This window comes from Haematobia irritans, chromosome 5 (assembly GCF_050003625.1).
Source record: "Haematobia irritans isolate KBUSLIRL chromosome 5, ASM5000362v1, whole genome shotgun sequence".
NCBI lineage: Eukaryota > Metazoa > Arthropoda > Insecta > Diptera > Muscidae > Haematobia > Haematobia irritans.
The window spans coordinates 76,491,084-76,511,442 of NC_134401.1; the positions used below are offsets into that span (position 1 = coordinate 76,491,084).

The 20,359-nt window shown below is 33.5% G+C and overlaps 1 protein-coding gene and 1 long non-coding RNA gene across 3 annotated transcripts in view; one reads left to right on the forward strand and one right to left on the reverse strand.

The window, feature by feature from the left end:
• Positions 1-20,359, reverse strand: part of LOC142239061 (uncharacterized) — a 327,842-nt gene that overhangs the window by 43,974 nt on the left and 263,509 nt on the right. The gene's annotated exons all lie outside the window — the stretch shown is intronic.
• On the forward strand, positions 11,592-11,980 carry LOC142241636 (uncharacterized). Its single transcript, XR_012723736.1, has 3 exons — positions 11,592-11,626; positions 11,712-11,810; positions 11,885-11,980. It is a non-coding gene; the product is annotated as an uncharacterized LOC142241636 (long non-coding RNA).

Sequence of the window (20,359 nt, forward strand, 5' to 3'; positions counted from 1 at the left end):
TGAATCTTAAATATTGACCACGTTGTAGAAGAGTTTTCTTGCAGAGAAAAAATCATGGTGTCTACAAGCATTTAAATGGTCCTCAACAACAACATATTAAACTTTAACTACTGAGGTAATATATATGCTGTGGTAGTGGTCAATTTTACCTCTTTAATTTTTAGAAATTTTGGCAAAAAATATTGTTTTTTTTTTTTGAAATTTATTTGCTTTCAATATGAGTTAGATAAAACTTTTTTAAACGGCTAATGCGGACGGAATGTCGGTGTTTGTAAAGAGTCTTACAGTGTGTCGGATCGATGTGACATGTCGGCGATGACTAAATAATCGGTAAATGTGTTATCGATCCCATAATCGATCAGTATCGATTATGTCCTCGGAATTAAGTTATAATGTGCACAATATATGAGATATGCTCAACACGAGCACTGTCGTCCGGAATAACTGATAGTCTGTAAAGCGCATAAAGTAGGAAATTATATATATTAGACTTGAAGTTAAACAAAATAATGATTAATAGCACAAACAAAATAATGATTAATGGCACCACCACAGTAGTTAAAGGCTAAAATGTTCTGTTATTCAAGTGATTGATATACACTGAAAAAATATTGTCGTGAGTAGGGTTGCCAGATGATGGTTGCGGAAATCCGGGACATTGCTCCGTACATTCCGGGATTTATCGGGACAAGTAAAAACAGACACATTTTTCGAAAATAGTTGCCCATATTTTATAACTTGGTAAATTTGCATATACACCATTGCGCATCGTTATTGTCTGCAGACTTTGAAATTCCTAAATATGTTGGAACCTCTGAAATTTTCTCCCATGATTTTATATCAAACGTAAATATTGGGATTTTTTAAATGAAAGCTAAACTCATATTTACTGGCATATTACTTTCGGTTTTAGCAAACAAACTTAAGCTCTGAGATGACAATCGCTGCTTCTTTCGTAGTGCTTTCTATACTGGGAATTTGGATATCGCCATCGACATGATTTAGGTATATTTCGTATCAGAGTTGGGAATTGTTGTAGTGTCACTAAAGAGTCTATGGTAGTCATAGGGATAAAGTCGAACTTTGAAATGTTGGCAGGGAGTATAGACTTCAGTTATAATTTGTAAAAATGCATTTCGCAGAAAAACGTGAATTTGAAATAAAATTATACATTTGCATTATTTTTTTTTTACATTTACTGCTCAAGTGACAGCTGATGATTCGAAAGACAGTGATTTGATTTGTTTCTCATAGTGATGAGATTGAATAAAATGGTACAAAAGCTGACAGACAAATGTACATTTAACAAGTATATACAGTAGTAAGTTCGGCCGGGCCGAATCTTAAATACTCACCACCATGAATCACATATAACAGTTACCTTGGAAAATTCTTCCAAGGTAACTGTTATATGTGATTCATGGTGGCCGGGCCGAATCTTAAATACTCACCACCATGAATCACATATAACAGTTACCTTGGAAAATTCTTCGTCGTAGCGGGTTACTTGATAATATATAGAAATGATTAAAGAACGCCTTAATTTGAAATAAAATTATACATTTGCGTTAATTTTTTTACATTTACTGCTCAAGTGACAGCTGATGATTCGAAAGACAGTGATTTGATTTGTTTCTCATAAAATGGTACAAAAGCTGACAGACAAATGCACATTTAACAAGTATATAGAGTAGTAAGTTCGGCCGGGCCGAATCTTAAATACCCACCACCGTGAATCACATATAACAGTTACCTTTGAAAACTCTTCGTCGTAGCGGGTTACTTGATAATATATAGAAATGATTAAACAACGCCTTGATTTAACATCTATAGATTTTTACCCCCATTATTCAAATGGTTAGAAGAAGTAAAATTTAGAAATTTTTCTCTGGTCCTCCAAAATCTCTAGAATTCAAATCGGGTTATATGGGGGCTATAGAAAACCATAGGCCGATACACTCCATTTTCGACATACCTATATATGGTTCTAAAATACCTCTAAATTTCCAATTTCAGACAAATCGTATAGAAAATTGGGTTTCTAGAAGCCCAAGACCCCAAATGGGGGTCGGTTTATATGGGGGCTATACCAAAACATGGACCGATATAGCCCATCTTCGAACTTCACCTGCCTGCAAACAACAAACGAATCTGTGCCAAATTGCAGGACGATAGCTCCAATATTGAAAGCTGTAGCGTGATTACAACAGGCAGACGGAAATTATTATATCGTCTTAGAATTTCTCCCTGATCAAGAATATATATATATATATATACTTTATTGAGTAATTGAAATTCCGGGATTTCCTAGTCGTGAGGCCGAAAACTTCATGTCCTTAAAATATGAATGCGAATTTTGCTTAGCATAGAAGACGCATTTATCTGAGATAAAGTTTTTTTCCTTGTTCAAAAGTCGATAAACTTTTCAATAAAGTCGTTTTGTCAATAAAGTGGTATCATATAATAGGCTGCATTGTTTAAGTGAGCCTGAAATATCGGGCTGCCACTATACCTAACCTATCGCTCAAATGATCATATTTCATCAGTTTATTTCAAGTTATTTGGTTGTTTTTGGTTAGTTCATTAAACATTGACTTACGTACAAAAAGAAGTGCGAAAAATGTTTTGGAGAGCGATATGAGACTGAAAATTGAAAAATTCGCAAACAAAGCAAAAAGAATTCAGCGACTGAATGCAAATAACAAGAAAAGCGAATGAAAATTTCGATATATACAGAAAAAAAATTGTCTATGAGACTAACAAAATGTGATATAAAGTTTTATTCCTTGTCCAAAAGTGAAGTCGCTTTGTCCATACAGTTCAGTGATTTGACTTAAAATCGATTACTTTACATGACACGCTAACGAAAAGTTCACGATCACGCGCTCATGATTTCAATGACTTTCACGTTTTTAATCACTCTTACGATTTTAATTGCGTCTATTGTTTATAACAATTGTGGTGAAGCATGAACATTGTCATGAATCGTGCGTGATTGTGATTCTTTAAAAACTTTTCGTGCATGAACGTGCGTGATCGTGAATTCCCGCAACCGTATCGTGGGTAAAAGATGATGAGTAAAAATTTTTCTTCGTGAAAATTCAATCACGCACATGTCTCTATTCTAGATCTCACCCTGGCTATTGGACCGTCTATTTTTTGTTGGCAATTTGATTTTTTTTAAATACATTTTGATTTTTTTTAAATATAAGATCAAATCGGACCAAATACTGGATGTATCGACCGACTTTCACAAATCTGGTATATTTTTTCTGGTATATTTTTCAACTGCAGCACAAATTACATATGCGAAATAGACCACAAATCCGGTATATTGTGCTCATCTTCAGTACTCATCAAACCTTGAGATTTAGATATAGTCTATGGGGACGCTCAATAAAAATCGTTTATTGAGTCCAATTGCTACAAAATTTATCTCATTTATACTTTATTTCCTGACAAGTAAAACTGTACATTCAGGTAAATTACATACTAATACTACTACTATGTTTTAGTATTTAGCCCATAGTATTTTGGTTGTAGTTACGGTTTTAACTCGTCTTGACACACATTCCCTAAGTTTTCTATTATTTCTTTTGGAACAAACCGAAGAATTGTGCTGAACTCTAGATCTCATTGCTATATTTTGGTGTGATCTCAAGCCTCTTATAATCAGAGACCATAAATGCTCAATAGATTTGAGATCGGAGCGTTTTAGTGGCCATTTGGGCATTTGAAAAATTTGCATGTATGCTTGAAAAACAACATTTGCTATTTAATAAAGATTGCTAAATATGAAAACATGAACTCGGGTTTGCTCCCCACTTTATATCCCAATTCTCACCAATAAGCTTATACACCAATAAGCATCTACCCTTTATTTTTAGATTTATATTCAATCTCGAATTAATATGTAGTACTGCTATAATAGGCCTATTAGGTTAGGTTAGGGCAGCCCGATTAAGATTCAGGCTGACTTAGACTATTCAGTCCATTGTGATACCACATTAACTAAAAGTACCTATTACATATGGGCACTTCTAGTTTTAACCGCTGAACCTTCTTAATTATTTTCCTTTGTTGAACCAACCAGATTGTTCCAAAAACATTTGCAGACTGCTTAAGTTAACGTTTTCCAGATCCGCCAGTAATCTGAAGCTATATGCTAAAAGTTGCTTGCGCTTTACACAAAATGCAGGACACTCACACAAGAGGTATTTATTTGATTCCTTCTCCTCCGCATCATGACAGCTCATAGCCATTATACTTCACGCCTATAGTTTTTGCAAAATCGCCTATCAGGCAGCGACCCGTTATAGCAGATATCAGGAGTGATATCTGACGTCTCGAGAACACTAGCATATCTAGTGTGCGGTTTAAGTTTAAATGGGACCATATTTGCTTGGTGTCGTTACAGCGCTTGCAATTCTCCCATCGAACATTTGTCATCATAACAGCTTTCTCACGCAACATGAGCTTGCAGGTAGACAGGGGCATACCAACAGATTCTAGTTTCCCTGGAATATGAAAGGTAGTCCCTAGCCTTGCCAACTCATCCGCTTCGCAGTTCCCCGGTATGTTCCTATGGCCAGGCACCCATATTAGGTGAATATTGTACTGCTCAGCCATCTCATTGAGAGATTTGCGGCAGTCGATGGCCATTTTCGAGTTGAGGAACACAGAGTCCAAGGATTTTATTGCAGGTTGACTGTCTGAGTACCTCTCTTATGGCTAATATTTCAGCCTGAAAAACACTACAGTGATTAGGTAATCTTTTCGCTATTCGAAGTTCCAGATCATTTGAATATACTCCGAAACCCAATTGTCCATCCAATTTCCAGTGTAAAAATCTATATATTCTCTATTCCGCGGGGTCTGTGTGCACCACGCCTTACTGTTGGGAATTAGAGTCTCAAACTTTTTGTCGAAAAGTGGACTCGCCAAAGTGTAATCCACTAAGTTAGCCATATCTGGCATTATTTTGAGGGCCGAACTATGACCGTACATTTTTTCCGACCACAGCGATAGCTCGCGCAACCGCACAGCCGTTGTTGCAGCTGACTGTTTGGTCAAAATGTCTAAAGGCAATAGATGTAGCATGGCATTAAGGGAGTCTGTTCCTGTCTTACTAAATGCGCCTGAGATACACAAGCTCGCCATACGCTGAACTTTATCTAAACAAGTCGGTTTCTGAAGTGCCGGCCACCAGACTACAACACCATATAGCATTATAGGTCTAACCACTGCCGTGTATAGCCAATGCACAATTTTTGGTCTTAGTCCCCACTTTTTCCCTATTGCCTTTTTGCACGAGTACAAAGCTACCGTGGCTTTTCTCGCCCTCTCTTCAATATTAAGCCTAAAATTCAGCTTCCTGTCCAAAATAACGCCAAGGTATTTTGCACACTCACCAAAGGGAATTTCAGTACCTCCTAAGGAAATGGGCCTAACCGTGGGAGTTTTGCGATCTTTGCTGTACATGACTATTTCTGTCTTTGCTGGATTTACACCAAGACCATTATCTTTCGCCCATTTCTCAGTCATCCGGAGAGCTCTCTGTATAATATCTCTGATTGTGGATGGGAATTTTCCCATGACTGCTAGCGCCACATCATCTGCGTATGCCACCACTTTTATCCTTTCTTTTTCTAGGGTAACCAGAAGGTTATTTATTCCAAAGAAGAGGTGATAGAACTCCTCCTTGGGGAGTGCCTCGGTTCATATACCTTTGTATGTTTGCTTGTCCTAGTGTGGCTGAAATACGTCTCTTCATTAGAAGTTCGTCTAACAGCCTAAGTATACATGGATCAACATTCAGAGTTGTCAGTCCATTTAATATCGAGCTCGGATGGATATTATTGAACGTCCCTTCGATGTCTAGAAACGCCACGATTGTGTATTCTTTGACAGATAGTGAGCTTTCAATAAAGCTGACTAGTTCATGTAGTGCGGTCTCAGTAGACCTGCCCTTCGAGTATGCATGCTGTCGTTTCGAGAACAAACTTGAATCGATGCTAGTTCTAAGATAAATATCTATCATCCTCTCCAGAGTGTTAAGTAGGAATGAGGATAAGCTGATTGGTCGCTTTAGGTATGAAAACGACTTTTGTTTCCCTCCACCTTCCTGGGATATATGATAATAGGCCTATTAGATACCAAATTTTCTTGTTGTTTGGTAAAACCTCTTTAATGGTCCAAATATAACCAATTCAACGTGTCTTGTTAGGGCATTGTAAACTATTTTCCATTGTTGGGTACTTTCTATAGCAATCCCCTACCCTACATGTGAATTATCAAGTGATGATGAAGGATATAAAAGTAAACTTATTCATTATGAGTCTCGTTTAATTCGCCATAAATGTATTACACACCCATAAAAGGTACACTGAATTTTATATCTCCCTGCAGCATCACAAAATGTCCTCTGTCTTAAGAGCCATATTTTTGGGGAATTCTTTAAACTAAATACCCAAAAGTGGTCACACATTCTCAATAAGAACGATAAAATGTTTAACTTGAAAGGAATGACTTGCACACACATACACACACAGTGTACCGTAGTCCTTGCCTGCAGCCAATATGAGGTCTTAGTAAGCATGCATGTGGGCAAATAAGTACGATGGGACATGTACACCTGAGGAGATCTTCAGACAATCTTATCAAGAATTGCATGAGAATGGTTCAATGCATTAGTAAAACTTGGGGGCTAAAATTTTTTTTTGTCAAAAGGTTGTAGATAAATGAGTGAATGTACACGGACGAAAAATACTATTTTTCATGTTTCGTTGTAAAGTTTGTATAATGTTCATTAACTAGTATAACATGTTGAGGATATATGTATACCATATGATAATATGATAGAACATATTATGTTTGCGACATCACATGTTCTTAAATATAATAATGTCTTTAGATGTAAACATATATTAATTTAGAAATTTCTTACAACTATATGAGTATTTACACCCAGAGAAGGAATATGATAACCTCAAACAAGTTTGAAGAGCACCATGTTACTTTTTTACAGCGACCATGTAGCATTTTTGACGCAAACATATTCTTTTCTCGTCAAACATAACATGCTCTCCGAAATCAGATACATAATTTCCGAGAAAGAAAAAACATGGTTTCGACAAACATGCAACATGTTTTCCGTGAAAAATGTAACATTTTGCTCTGGAACATGGTTGGGGTGATCATATTCCTTGTCTGCGTGTAGAAACACCAGATAGAGAGAATAAAGAAAAAAGAAAGGGAAGGCGACGGAGATAGATAACGAAAGACATCAACAGAACACAGTGAGAGAATCAATTGAGAGCAAATGGACAACATAACAGTGAACTTCAAAGACAATAGATATATACAAGAAAATGAATATTTGTGTTGAGAGCTGCATTTGTATTTGTATGATTTTTTTAAATTTTTCTTTAGGATAGTTTTTACTTTTCAAACTAATTGTCATAATGTTCCAAATATTGTGTGAACTGTGTGCCCTAAAGGTGGAATTACATACCATGCGGGGGTTTTTTACACGTTTATGGGGATTTTTAGGGGTAACATTTATTTGGGGGGGGGGTTTTGGGGGTAAAAAAAATATCTTAGATCTTATAAAGTGGAGCAAGTCTCAACAAAATTTGGAACAATTCTGGCATGAATTTTGAGAAAAAAAAATAAGGGATGTCAACCCATATTCTTAAATACAAGCAAGTATGCAACGACATTCTTTTTTAAACGCATCTGTTGAAGGGGCATTTTTAATATTTGATACAATTAAAAACAAAGTTAGGTTAGGTGGCAGCCCGATGTATCAGGCTCACTTAGGGACCTCCTTAGACTCACTTAGGGACCTCCTTTTTATAGCCGAGTACGGACGGCGTTCCACATTGCAGTGCAACCACTTAGAGAAGCTTTGAAACCCCCAGAAATGTCACCATCATTACTGAGGTGTTACTTTTTGGTGTTCTGTCGAAGCAGGAATCGAATCCGAATTTGTGACAAGTGGTGTAATGAATTTATCTAATGATTTTTTATTACTTCAAAAGAAATTTTTTAGCAAAAAAAGCTTTTTTTGTCTAAAAGTTTGTTCCTCAGAAAAAATCTTCTTTCAGTTTATATATTTGTGTTAAATTTAATTTTTAAAGTGTATCACTACAGGATTTTTTTAACGAAATTTTGGGCCTCTTTTTGTACTATTTACATACTTAACATTTTTGGGGTTTTTGAAAAAAGTCTGGACCAATTTAGGGTTTTTTTCTTAAGATTTGGGGGGAAGAATCAAAAATTACCTGGCAACACTGATGTAATTCCCCCTTAACTCAATTGAAGAATCGTATTCGTCAACGCATTCGAATACAACGTACGCACGCATGACCGCATGGTATGTAATTCCACCTTGAAACTTAGGTCAATATTGATTCAATACCATTCGAGAGCATAGTATGCACTCGCGGTAACGTGAACACGCTTTTTCTACTCCGTAACGCTGAAAAACATGAACTTTTACGTTAAAGGCAGATTCACATATAATTTCAAATACACCTACGGAATTGGTTAGTGATCTAGTTTGGCTTTAGCGTGAATTTTAATTATTAATTAAAATTGCTGATATTTTTCCGATCTCTTTTTTTAATTTTTTTTTCGTGAAGTTAAATTAAGTTTTTAATATTACTAATAACAAGAATAAAAAACTGCCACGCTAGAACGTGTAAAACTCCCGAATATGGCGATGGTTTGTTCTGAAATTCGCTGACGTTATGTATATGTATATGTTTGTTTTCTTAACTAAACACGTGTTTAGCAACATGAAAACATCGTCAAGTCATAATTTAAACCATTTTGAAGTTTATGTTAGAATTCTATAAGGTAGATATAATTAAGTTCATCAGAAAACTGCTTAAAAGAAACTTCCTTATTGCCATTATGGACAGTATTATTGTAGCCGGATTCTTTACCATTTAGTAGCCAATTTCATGCTATGCCCAGGAGTGTTCTATGCACTACCTATCTACGATACTGAATTTGCGTATTTGAAGTTGTGATTACCGCAAGTCTTGGCATCAGTGGCTAATGTGTGAATTGTGCATCCCATTTGTGCGTTCAACACACGTGCACCATAGCCTTCACGGCTCATGAGATGGAGTGCCTATTCAAAGATTATTTTCAATACAAACATCGCCCCCCTCAGCCCAACTAAGTGAGCGTAGTAAGTGAGTTGCCATTCACTATTAGCATAATTACAAGCACATTAGCATGTGCAACAATCGCCTTGCGAGGAGCAAAGTAATTGCCTAACTACGGATGCAGTAGCAGTCTTGCAATCATCTTGGGCCACTGCTTCCTTTGCTCCAAGGCTTTTATTAATGATGCTATAACAGAGTTGACTACGATGTGGCAGGATGTGCGGCGGCAGACAACTCTAATGAAAGCCACTAATAACAATAACAATAATGATAGTAATTATAACCTGTATGGTAGTAGGATAATTGCCACATGTTTATACTTGCAAACCGGGCGATAATTTCATAAAGAAATAGCAAATGAGAAAAAAATATAAACGACACCTGCAACTGATGTTGGGTTGAGGGTGATCCAATCCGGAAAAAACATCGAAATAAAATCGATAAACTGAACAAAACCAAAAACCCAACAAAATGAATTTAAAACGACTATATAAGGTGGAAGGCTTTGACGGGCAGGATCTGACGTACTCTGCATAAGGAATCATACACAAGAAATTTTCCTAAAGACACCAAATAGTAACTAAAGATTATATGAACCCATCCTCTGGACGTCGCATCAATTAATATTAAATCATCTAAATGTCAGACTACCCAGCAAAAACTACCAGTAGTGAAACTGCCATTACACGTAGTTGACCGATAATGACTTAATAGAATTCAATAAGTTAGGACGTAATTAAGTATAAATATTACGATAAATGAGCATCTACATAAAATACTCAAAAGAGATGCTTCCATAAAGGAATATTCTTCACAGATATTTCATAATAAAGGTGTCTTAAATTAATAACCTTATCAGTTTATTGCACAGAAAAAAAAGTGTCTTGTAAATTTAAGGACCATTTTGACTTCCACATAGTTCAACAAATTTACTGTAATATAGTTCATTTTTCGTAACCACAACGAAAATTAACTTAGCTAAAGCAAAACTTATAAAAATTCAGTAAATGTTTTTTAGTTCACTAACTACGAAATGGGAAGGATTTTTCCTTAAATAAATTTCCAACACAGTAGTTAATGCATCGTTGATTCTATTATAAAAATACATGGGCAATATAAAAATCTTACTACGAAATGTGGACAATTTACTAAGAAAAAATTTTGTATGGAAAAAAATTTTTGTAGTAAAAATTAACTTAACGACATTACCGATTCGTACGATGACTACCTACAGATTATTTCCCTTTTTATTATATGTTGGAGTGTTTTTACTCACATTGAACATTTTAGTTAAAATAGAATAAAAATTAGTTAATATAATCCTTGACAGGTGTATATAATTTTTATAGATTCCTCATAGATTTGGTATATATTTTACCTTAACTTATAGATAGAATTCCTACTAATCAATAAACGTGCTACTGGAAAATGTGAGTGCATCATGCGAGGGAGTTTTTAGAGACATTTTGTGTATATCTCGTATGATTGTTTGTGTTTGTTATTGCGTCATTTATGCTGTTGTTGGTTGTTTTGATTCTAGAGACAATGGAATGTTCCTTGTGTGTTGTTGGTATCTTTTGAGGTGAGAGTTGTTTTTTTGCAATAGCAAGATCAGAAAGGGAACGTGTGTGTGTGTGGAGTTGTTTTTCTTTACGGCAGGTATGTATCCCTTATGACTATTTGTGTCTTTCAGTTTTATTGTTGCATTCAGTTATGTTGATGCATTTATGAAGTGCACACGTGGATTTAATTTTGCAAAATTGTACGTGCGGTATTGGTGTTTATTAATGAAAATACATTTATTTCGAAACATTTTAGAAACTGAGAAGTGAATGATGTGTTGTTAGAGGAATCAAAAACGCTTTTTATTGATAAAAAACAAATAACAGATTAAGGAACTGTATATTTCTGTTAATATGTTAGTTTAAAATTAGTGCGGATTTTAAATTGATTTACATAAAAAATATACAACATGAGTGGTAATAGGATGATTTATATTTATTCTACATCTGGATCACAGGTTGAGAAGCAACCATTTTTTTGAATCTATATTTTTTATGTTACAGCAATTCCTACAGGTGAGTACTAAGTTCGAGTTTAGCCGCTAAAATTAAAACTAAATCACTAAGCAAAGTATAAAATTATACGTCTTCGATACAAATTTAAATATAACTTGATGGAGAATAGCCCAAATCAAGTTTTTTATAAAGATTATTTTTTATAATGGATTATTAAAGAAAACTTATCATGGAAATTGCAATTTTAGCCGCTAAACTCGAACTTAATATCCACCTTAAATACTAAATGCTATACTGACAAGTGGAAATTATGTCTAATTTTATAATATTTTTTATTTCAATTATATTCTGAGAATAATTTCAATAACGTCCCATTTGTCCATGGATATGATACCAATAATGTACCTACTGGATGGATTTTTCAATGTGGTAAGTTTTTCTGTAAACGGTATTTTGTCCGTTTTTAATAAAACCAAAATTTCAATTTATTAAAAATTATTTTTTTCACTTGCAGGTAGACAGGTCTCGTAATGGTAATTTTTTGAATATTCTTACTGTTTAATACTAATTAAGCTGATATCCTTATTGGCTCTAGGAAATACTCTTGAAAACCGTAAGTTAAAGATCAATATGAACGATAGAATTAATTAATTAATAATATTTTTCTTATATTTTGTATAACTTCAGATGCCTCTAAGCCAAATCCGCCCAACAAAAGTTAGCCAAAATCGATGAAATTGGACAATTCAATTGAATATAGCAACTTATGCCACATATACAGTCGACTCCGCTTTAGCGCAATGCGCTTTACTGAAAAACCTCGGATAACTGAAATCGATCGCATTCCCCAGTTGTTTTTTTCTGTCCATTTCATTTAAATTACTCCACTTTAGTGAAACTCCGCTTAACTGAAAAAATCGGATTACTGAAAAGTTTTTTGTGTTCAAATGAGTGTCGTCACATTAGTATGACTTCGCTTTACTGAAAATGCCACATTCTCGCTATTGAGAGAGAGTACATTTTCTTCTCCGTATTGAGAACGCTTTATTTCAAGTGAAGATGGCACTTTCAAAACAGTTTAAATCACTCTGTAAATAAAATCAACTGAAAGGTAAAATTGTAGATGGCACACACACGGAATCAAACACCTTGTTTTTATTATTTTATGTACATAGCATTGGTCATAAGTTCGGTTAACTGAAATTGAGTGGATTTTTTTCCAGTTATACGGAGTCCGCTTTACTGAAACTTTTTCAGTTATCCGAAGTTCGCATTACTGGAAGTTTTTTTCAGTTATCCGTAGTCCGCTTTAGCAAAAACTTCGGATAACTGAAATTAAATGGCTGCATTTTTAACGTTTCAGTAAAGCGGAGTCGACTGTATCTTTCATATGGATAGAAAACATGGACATTTAAATTAATTAGTTTAGTCCTAATAACATAGAATATTACTCTTTTGAAGAAGCAATTACCAACTACCGACAAGTAAATGCGTCCAACGTACTAATAAAAATATTTCCTTTATTGTATATCATAAGCCATAGTTTTGTGTAATATAATAATAATTCTTTGAAATAAAATACTGGTGGTTATAGAAAATTGACTTGTTTTGTACGAAAAATTTCTTAGTTGTATACAGGCTTTTTGTACTTTTGATTCCTCAATTTCTCTACTTTTTTGAAAATTATACCGACAAACAGTTTATTTCAAACCAAGTTCTTAATACATGTTTCCCAAAAAATTGTTAATTTTTCCGGATAGCAGGAATATTTTGAATGGGTTTAAGTATATTCTTCCCACAGCATAGTAATAATGAACTAAAATACGATGCAATACATGAACTAATTTATAAGAAAATCATGAACTTATCTAGATGAAAAAAATCTTTGGCGCCAAATCATGGTCATTCTTACTATGGGTTAGTTCATTTTTCATAAAAAATAGTAAACTTTTTTTTCGGTGTGTGGGAATGAAAAACAGAGCTTGACATTAGTCAGCCACAAGTCACTTGTAAACGTACACCGAACAATGAAGACCTATTTCTATTTATATCAAGTTTACCTTTATATCTTAAATAAACATTTAAATAATGCCTGGTCATTTCAGTACCTAATTTCAACTAGGTCGAAATCATTTTACATGTTAATTCACGAATATTACTCATAGAAGCAATCAAGATTTGTTTCTTTATTAATCATTAAAATAATTCGGTTTAATCTGTTGAATTTATTCAATTTCTTTGTGTCTAATGGATCAAAGTTCGTTATGGACGGACTTACACATTGTATATCTTCGATTTTCATAAGGTTCAACATAGAAAACTACCTTTTACATGAACTGATATCAAAAACTAGTCGGTAAAAACTATCCTTGCATGCACTGTAAGTGTTTATTCCACATAAACAACTACACCCTAAAAAAATCGCTTCTGTAATATATACCCCAAACACATTTTGCTTCAAGCATATATATTTTCAGGATTGGTCCGAACAAAATATTGTTTGTATTGTTCAAACATATTATGTTTCACCTTAGGGCATACGCTGGTAGAAAAAAAATTAATGACATTTTCTTTGTGTGGTCTTGCTTTCTAAACACATATATGTTTTTAAGCTATTTCTAAATTAATATATGTTTGCGTCTAAGCATATTATATTTACAAACATTTTATGTCCCAAACACAATATGTTCTAACATATTGTAGTGGCCGGATACCAAATTGAATAAAAATCGGCCTCTAATTATTTTGATAAAATTATATTTTATGTATTCGATAAGAACAAAGGAAAAATATTGAATGAATCCTATTGTATATATATTTTTTGTGTTTTTACAAAATTCAAATTCACATGGTTTGTTAGTTTATGAACATTATATGCGTTAAAAAATTTGAGTTCCAAACATATAATTTTTACACCCAAACATATGAAAAACAGTCTTTTTCGTCCGTGTACATTTTCTTTGCATATTTACTTTCTTTTAACGCATTCCCAACGTATAATTCCAAACATATAATTTTTACACCCAAACATATGAAAAACAGTCTTTTTCGTCCGTGTACTTTTTCTTTGCATATTTACTTTCTTTTAACGCATTCCCTACTGTTATTTTGAGAATGTCCAATTGCCTTCCAAAGATTTTGTCTTTACTTTAACAATTTTGGTATTGATTCCGAGCCAAAGAAGCGGAGAATTCAAGTATGGATACTTTTAAGATACAATTCTCTTTTAAATTTGGGTTTTGTGTACTTGACTCTAGGAAGCAAATTTTAATTTTTCGTTTCAGCTTTTTTTCTTCATATTCTATCAAAGTCCTTTAAAAACAACCCAGCAAAAAATTTTGGAAGTTCTTCCAAATGCACAACTTTAAAAGCACTTCCAGAAGATGCACTCCCAATGATGTTCTTTATTTTAACTACCCAGGAAGTTCTTTTAATTCAATATTTTATAACTTGGATTTTTAAAACTTTTACGGCCATTTTCATGTAGCTCCGTTAGGTTTTAACTGACAGTTAACAGAAAGAAAAATTTAAATATCTTTTCTCCGGTTAACTTTAACTGAAAAATTTTCAGCAGTTAAGTTTCTAACTGGCATATGGATTATATACGCAAGATGACAGATATGTAGATATCATGGTTTAAAAGTTCGTTAGCTAACAAAGCACTAACGGAGCTTCCTGAAATTGGGGGTTAATGGGTGATTTTAACTTTTTTTGTTTCACATAGGTTAAAAGCAGAGTAAGAATTCATAAAATGGTATAAATCATTTAAATTTTGTCGACAAAAATGCTAAATCCAATCTGAAAAAAGTGTGAATTTTTGAAAATATTTGAGGTCATACGTTTCAGACAAGCGTTAGAATCCATTAAAAATTATAAAAATTATTTATTTGACAAAATATCACAGAATTTTTAAATTTACATCCAAAACATTGAATTGGGATCACAACCAAAGAAGTGACGCAAATTCAGTGCAACGGCTGTTGAAATGGAGAACTTCCGTCCTATGACAAGCCCATGTTAAATTCATCGCTTCTGCGTCAATTTTGCACCACTTCCGGATCCAAAAAGGACATTTTCTTAGGGAAGTTAATGACAACTTTATTTCATACACGACTTCCAATAGAAATTCATACACGACTTCCAATAGAAATTATGTTATGCTTCAAGTAAAAAAGTCTTTTAAAGAAAGTGTTGAAAAACATGTCCTATTTTTGAACGATTTTTTTCCTAGTATTCATGATGCAAAAAGACAACAAATTTAAATACAATTTCATTAATGTTAAAGAGTTTTTCTGAGTTATTAAAGTCAAGTTGACCTTAGCCAACAAATTTTTCTCTCATGCTATGATACCCATTTTTAAGCCAAATCACTTAATTATGAGGACAACACGACTTCATTGAAAAGTTCGTCGACTTTTGGATAAGGAAAAAACTTTATATTAGAGAAATGCGTCTTCTACGCTAAGCAAAATTTTCATTCGTATTTTAAGGACATGAAATCTTTGGCCCCACGACAATATTTTTTTTCAGTGTACATATCAATAAATGCATTTTTGATGTCAATATAAATTCACCTCCTTGACAAACAATATACATTTTCCTACACACACTGATTCAGAAAAAAATAAATCCAATATTATTCCACACATCGGAAATCCATTTTTTTTATTCTTCTTATCTTATCATCTGAATATTGGTTTCTTTCTTACTCATAATATCATCCGGAGTATAAAGTCACCTACTATTCAAAATAGTTGTGGACTTTGTTTTAGCTCATGAGATTCTTCTCTCCTCAACAGATTGATTGTACTATCACATACAGTGAGTATATCTGATTACATAATTGTGAACATTTATTCATTAACAAAAAATTAATTTACTTTACAAGAGTTAGAGTAGTTCATTGTAATTCGCCAAGTCGGACTTTAAATTGGAAAAAAAGTTCAGGTTAAATAATTTGTTTTTAGTGAAATTATTTGAGCACACAGCAAAACCTTTCATTACCAAATAATCCTGGATGTAGCCTAGTACAAAATTGGTAAGTAATTACTAATAATTGGAAATCTTCATTACTTTCGCAAGGAACGCAAGGAGAAAAATGTATGAGATATAAACAAATATATATAATATAAAATATATATAATATATTGGCTACGTGGTAGTCAATAAAATTTCGATGTGTGGTAATCGAAACGATGATAAGTCATTATTCTGAAGCATACAGTGAGGATGACACAAATGCTCTTGTAAGCAGTTTTTCACCTCAGAATGCTGAGAATTTAATGATAGAGTATCAAAACATCGTTAATATTTAGTTCTACAATTTTGATCCATTAGAATCGGTGAAAGAAGTTATTATTTTCTAAATGCGGTTAACTGAGAAAATAAGTGGTTGTTTTTCCAAACTTTCTTACATTTCCGAATAACTGATTACATATTTGGTGATCAAACGTTTTTAATAAACTATTTATTTCATGTTTGAAAATATATCAGGCTTCCTCCTAGGACAAAGTTATGACAATTAAGAAGGGGTCATTATTTTTTGATTACTTTGGATTACCTACAAGATAATCGTGTTATACGAGTTGTTTGTTGGGTAAATATACCACTATTGAACTTGCTGTGAATAACACCACAGATTGCGAAAAAGTAAAAAAAAACTAAATAAAAAAGAAAATGTAGGGAATTAAATTGGGATGTTATTGCACAATACAAAATAAAAAATTAAGTTAATCGATTGGGTCATAATTTATGATCAATTTTGGGGATTTATTTTATTTTTTAGAGTTTTAGAGTAGAGTTAACCCTGGTTAGCTTCGCAAAAATTAGTTTGGATCTCCAACTTATGATCCGGAAGTAGTGCAAACATGGATCATCTCCAATGAATTTAATTTGGGGTTGTCATAGGACGGAAGTACTTTGTTTGGAAGTTCATTTGAATGAAGAAGTGTAAAACACTTTTATTTTCTGTATATTTATTTTTTTTTCAATTTGAAAAATCTTTGTGCTCCGACCGGGGGTTGAACCTGTTGTTGGCACCATAACAGAACGCCTTAGCACACTCAGCCACAAACGCCATTGAACGTGAAGCATCGAAACGTCAATTAAAATGTTTGTGATGTGATCGTTACGATACCAATGCATAACAATCTAACTACTTTTTAACCCTTTCGACCCCGAATTTTTATAGATTCACCACTGTGGTATCACAATGGACTGAATAGTCTAAGTGAGCCTGATACATCGGGCTGCCACATAACCTAACCTAACCTAACATAGATATCGCTGAAAACATTTATACTCTTAATCATGTTTAAGTCATTTAAGAAACATCTAGCCAAAATTTCGGGTCACCACGCCCATTCGTTTGGGCGGTAGAGAATGTTGCCTGTGGGCAACTTTGGGCAATTGTGACTATGTACTATGGTTTGTTTTGTAATTATCGACGTATTTTTTTACACTTTTTGTTCTTAACCCTTATATTATGTTAGGGTCATTTGATGACCCACATCGTATTTTTCATCAGCACATTTCTTACTGTTGGAATAAAATTAAAAGTTCTTACTACTCAGCAAAAAATCAGCACATGTCAACAATTCATGCACTGACTAGTAAGAACTTTTATTTATATTCCAAAAGTAAGAAATGCGCTGATGAAAAATACGATGTGGGTCATCAAATGACCCTAACATAATATAAGGGTTAATACAGTAAATATATACTTAGATGTGCACATGGGTGAAATTTCACTTACGCTCACGCGCATTCTTCGTGAATGCGCGTGAGCGTAAGTGAAATTAAAAGTTATTCTCGCACGCGCTCACGCACGGACAAAATTTCAAAAATCTCATTTCAAAATTTCAAAAATCTCATGGCTCGCTGTAGTTACTGATCAGTAAGTAACATTCATAACTCACGACGGAACCATTAGCAAAATACAAATATGTTTCACAATCAAACAACGGACGCTATTGAAATCTTAAGCGTGATAAAAATCCGTGAAGGTGAATAAAATCGGCGAGCTTGAATCGTGAACGTGAATTTGTTCGTGAGTGTGATGTTTTCCTGTCTCTGTCTTAACGTGAATGTGAATTTTATCGTGAACGTCAATTTTATCGTGAGCGTGAATTGGATCGTGAATTTTAATCGTGAGCGTGATTTCGGAGAAATTTTACTCACGCAAATCATGAAACATAATTTGATTTTTGTTCACACACGAACAATTTTTGGTTAGTCCTGTTCACGCACATTCACGAGATTTAGTTTAAATTTCATTCACGGCTTCGCGTGAATCATGCGCGATTCACGAAAATAGTTTTTTTTGTTCTGAACCCATACCAGTTTAACTGGCGGTCTAAAAAACCAAAATATAATAAAGCGCTAATATGTCTTCCACGTCATTGCCGCATTCCTCGTCACTGGGACATCCCAATCGAAGTTCAAAATTTGTTCAATATCATTGTTTTTCAAACCTTTCTGCTCTAGGTCCCATATCCAAAAATATGTAATTTTACTACCACAATTGCCCAAAGTGGCCCACAGGCAACTTTTCAATTTTAAAAATTTCTCACTTTTTGTTTTTTTTTGCAATTCTAAGATTTGACTTCCACAAATATTTTATTTGATACGTATTACAACAGATTTAATAAAAACTTTCAATACTTTTGTTGTAATTTCTCATTTATAAAAACCATTTTCCAAAGTAGCAATTTTTTTCTTGAGGCACGTGCGTATTAATGAAAATAAACTAAATGAGAACCAAATTAGCTGTTTTTTAATTCAACTTAAAGAGAACACTTGTAGCTTTAGATACCGTTACAGTTTATGAATAAAAACAACGCTGACAGTTAGTCTCAAAATACAAAAAGTTGCCCACACGGTGAAAAAAATATTTACGTGATATTAAAGATTAAGCAACCTATATTTTAGGATGCGAAATTTACGAAATATTAAGGACAAATTTCTTTAAAACAATTAAATTTTAATTGAAATAAAATTTATAATCTTTGCTTCAAAAATTTTTTTCATTAAATTTAGGACACAAATTGTGTAAATTTGCGTCCCACCGTTAAAGTCGCATGTCTTTGGACTAAGGCGAATTTTCCTTAAAGTAAAGAAACACATTTTTGATTTAAAGAAATTGTCTTTAAATTAACTGAAATATTGAAACTTTAGATTTAAGTAAAAGCGCTTCAAATATAGGCTAAGAGTTATTTTGAGGATTTAGCGTCTTTGGTTTAAAGTTTTTTGGAATTAAGAGAAATATTTTTAATTTGAAGTATCCGTTATAATTTGGACTTTTGAACTGGCAATTGTTTGTACGTAAGTACCTTTATTAATAAACCGTGAAAAGAGAATGAAAATTTGATAAATGAGATCTGTATCCTAATTTTAATTTTATTGGTCCTAGATTTGAAGCCAAATAGGCAGCTAAAAAATTACTTTATTTTAAAAAAGCCGCATCTTTGGCTCGGAATCAATACCAAAATCTTTATGGGAAAGTCAAAATCTTTGGATTCAAGTAAACTTTTTTTAAGTGCAGGCAACTTTAGGGTCGAAAGGGTTAATATGTTCTTATACCCTTCACAACTACTGTACCACTACAGGGAGTAATAAGTTTGTGTATTTGTATGTAACGCCAAGAAGGAAAAGTCTGAGACCTATCGTGTAGTATACCGATCGTCTTAGAATTAAATTCTGAGTCGATTTAGCGATGTCCGTCCGTCTGTCTGTTTGTCCGTCCGTCCGTCTGTCTGTCTGTATATGTAATTTTGTGTGCAAAGTACAGCTCGCAGTTTAAGTCCGATCGTTCTCAAATTTGGCACAGAGTTTTACTTTGGCTCAAAGACAATCGCTATTGATTTAAAAAAATATCGGTTCAGATTTAGATATAGCTGCCATATAAATTTATCACCGATCTGGTCATAATTGCCGTCTTTGTCAACGTATTTCCTAAAATTTAACACAACCAATTATTTTTTGGCTCTCGTAAAATATGCAAGATATCAGCCAAATCGGTAGATATAGCTCCCATTTAATGAAATTTCCTTTGTGTGGATATATTTTAAGGGACCAATTGGTTACTTCCATTATTTTACTTGCAGCATACTCTCTAAGTCTGTCTTTCTAAACACATATATGTTTATAGGCTATTTCCAAATT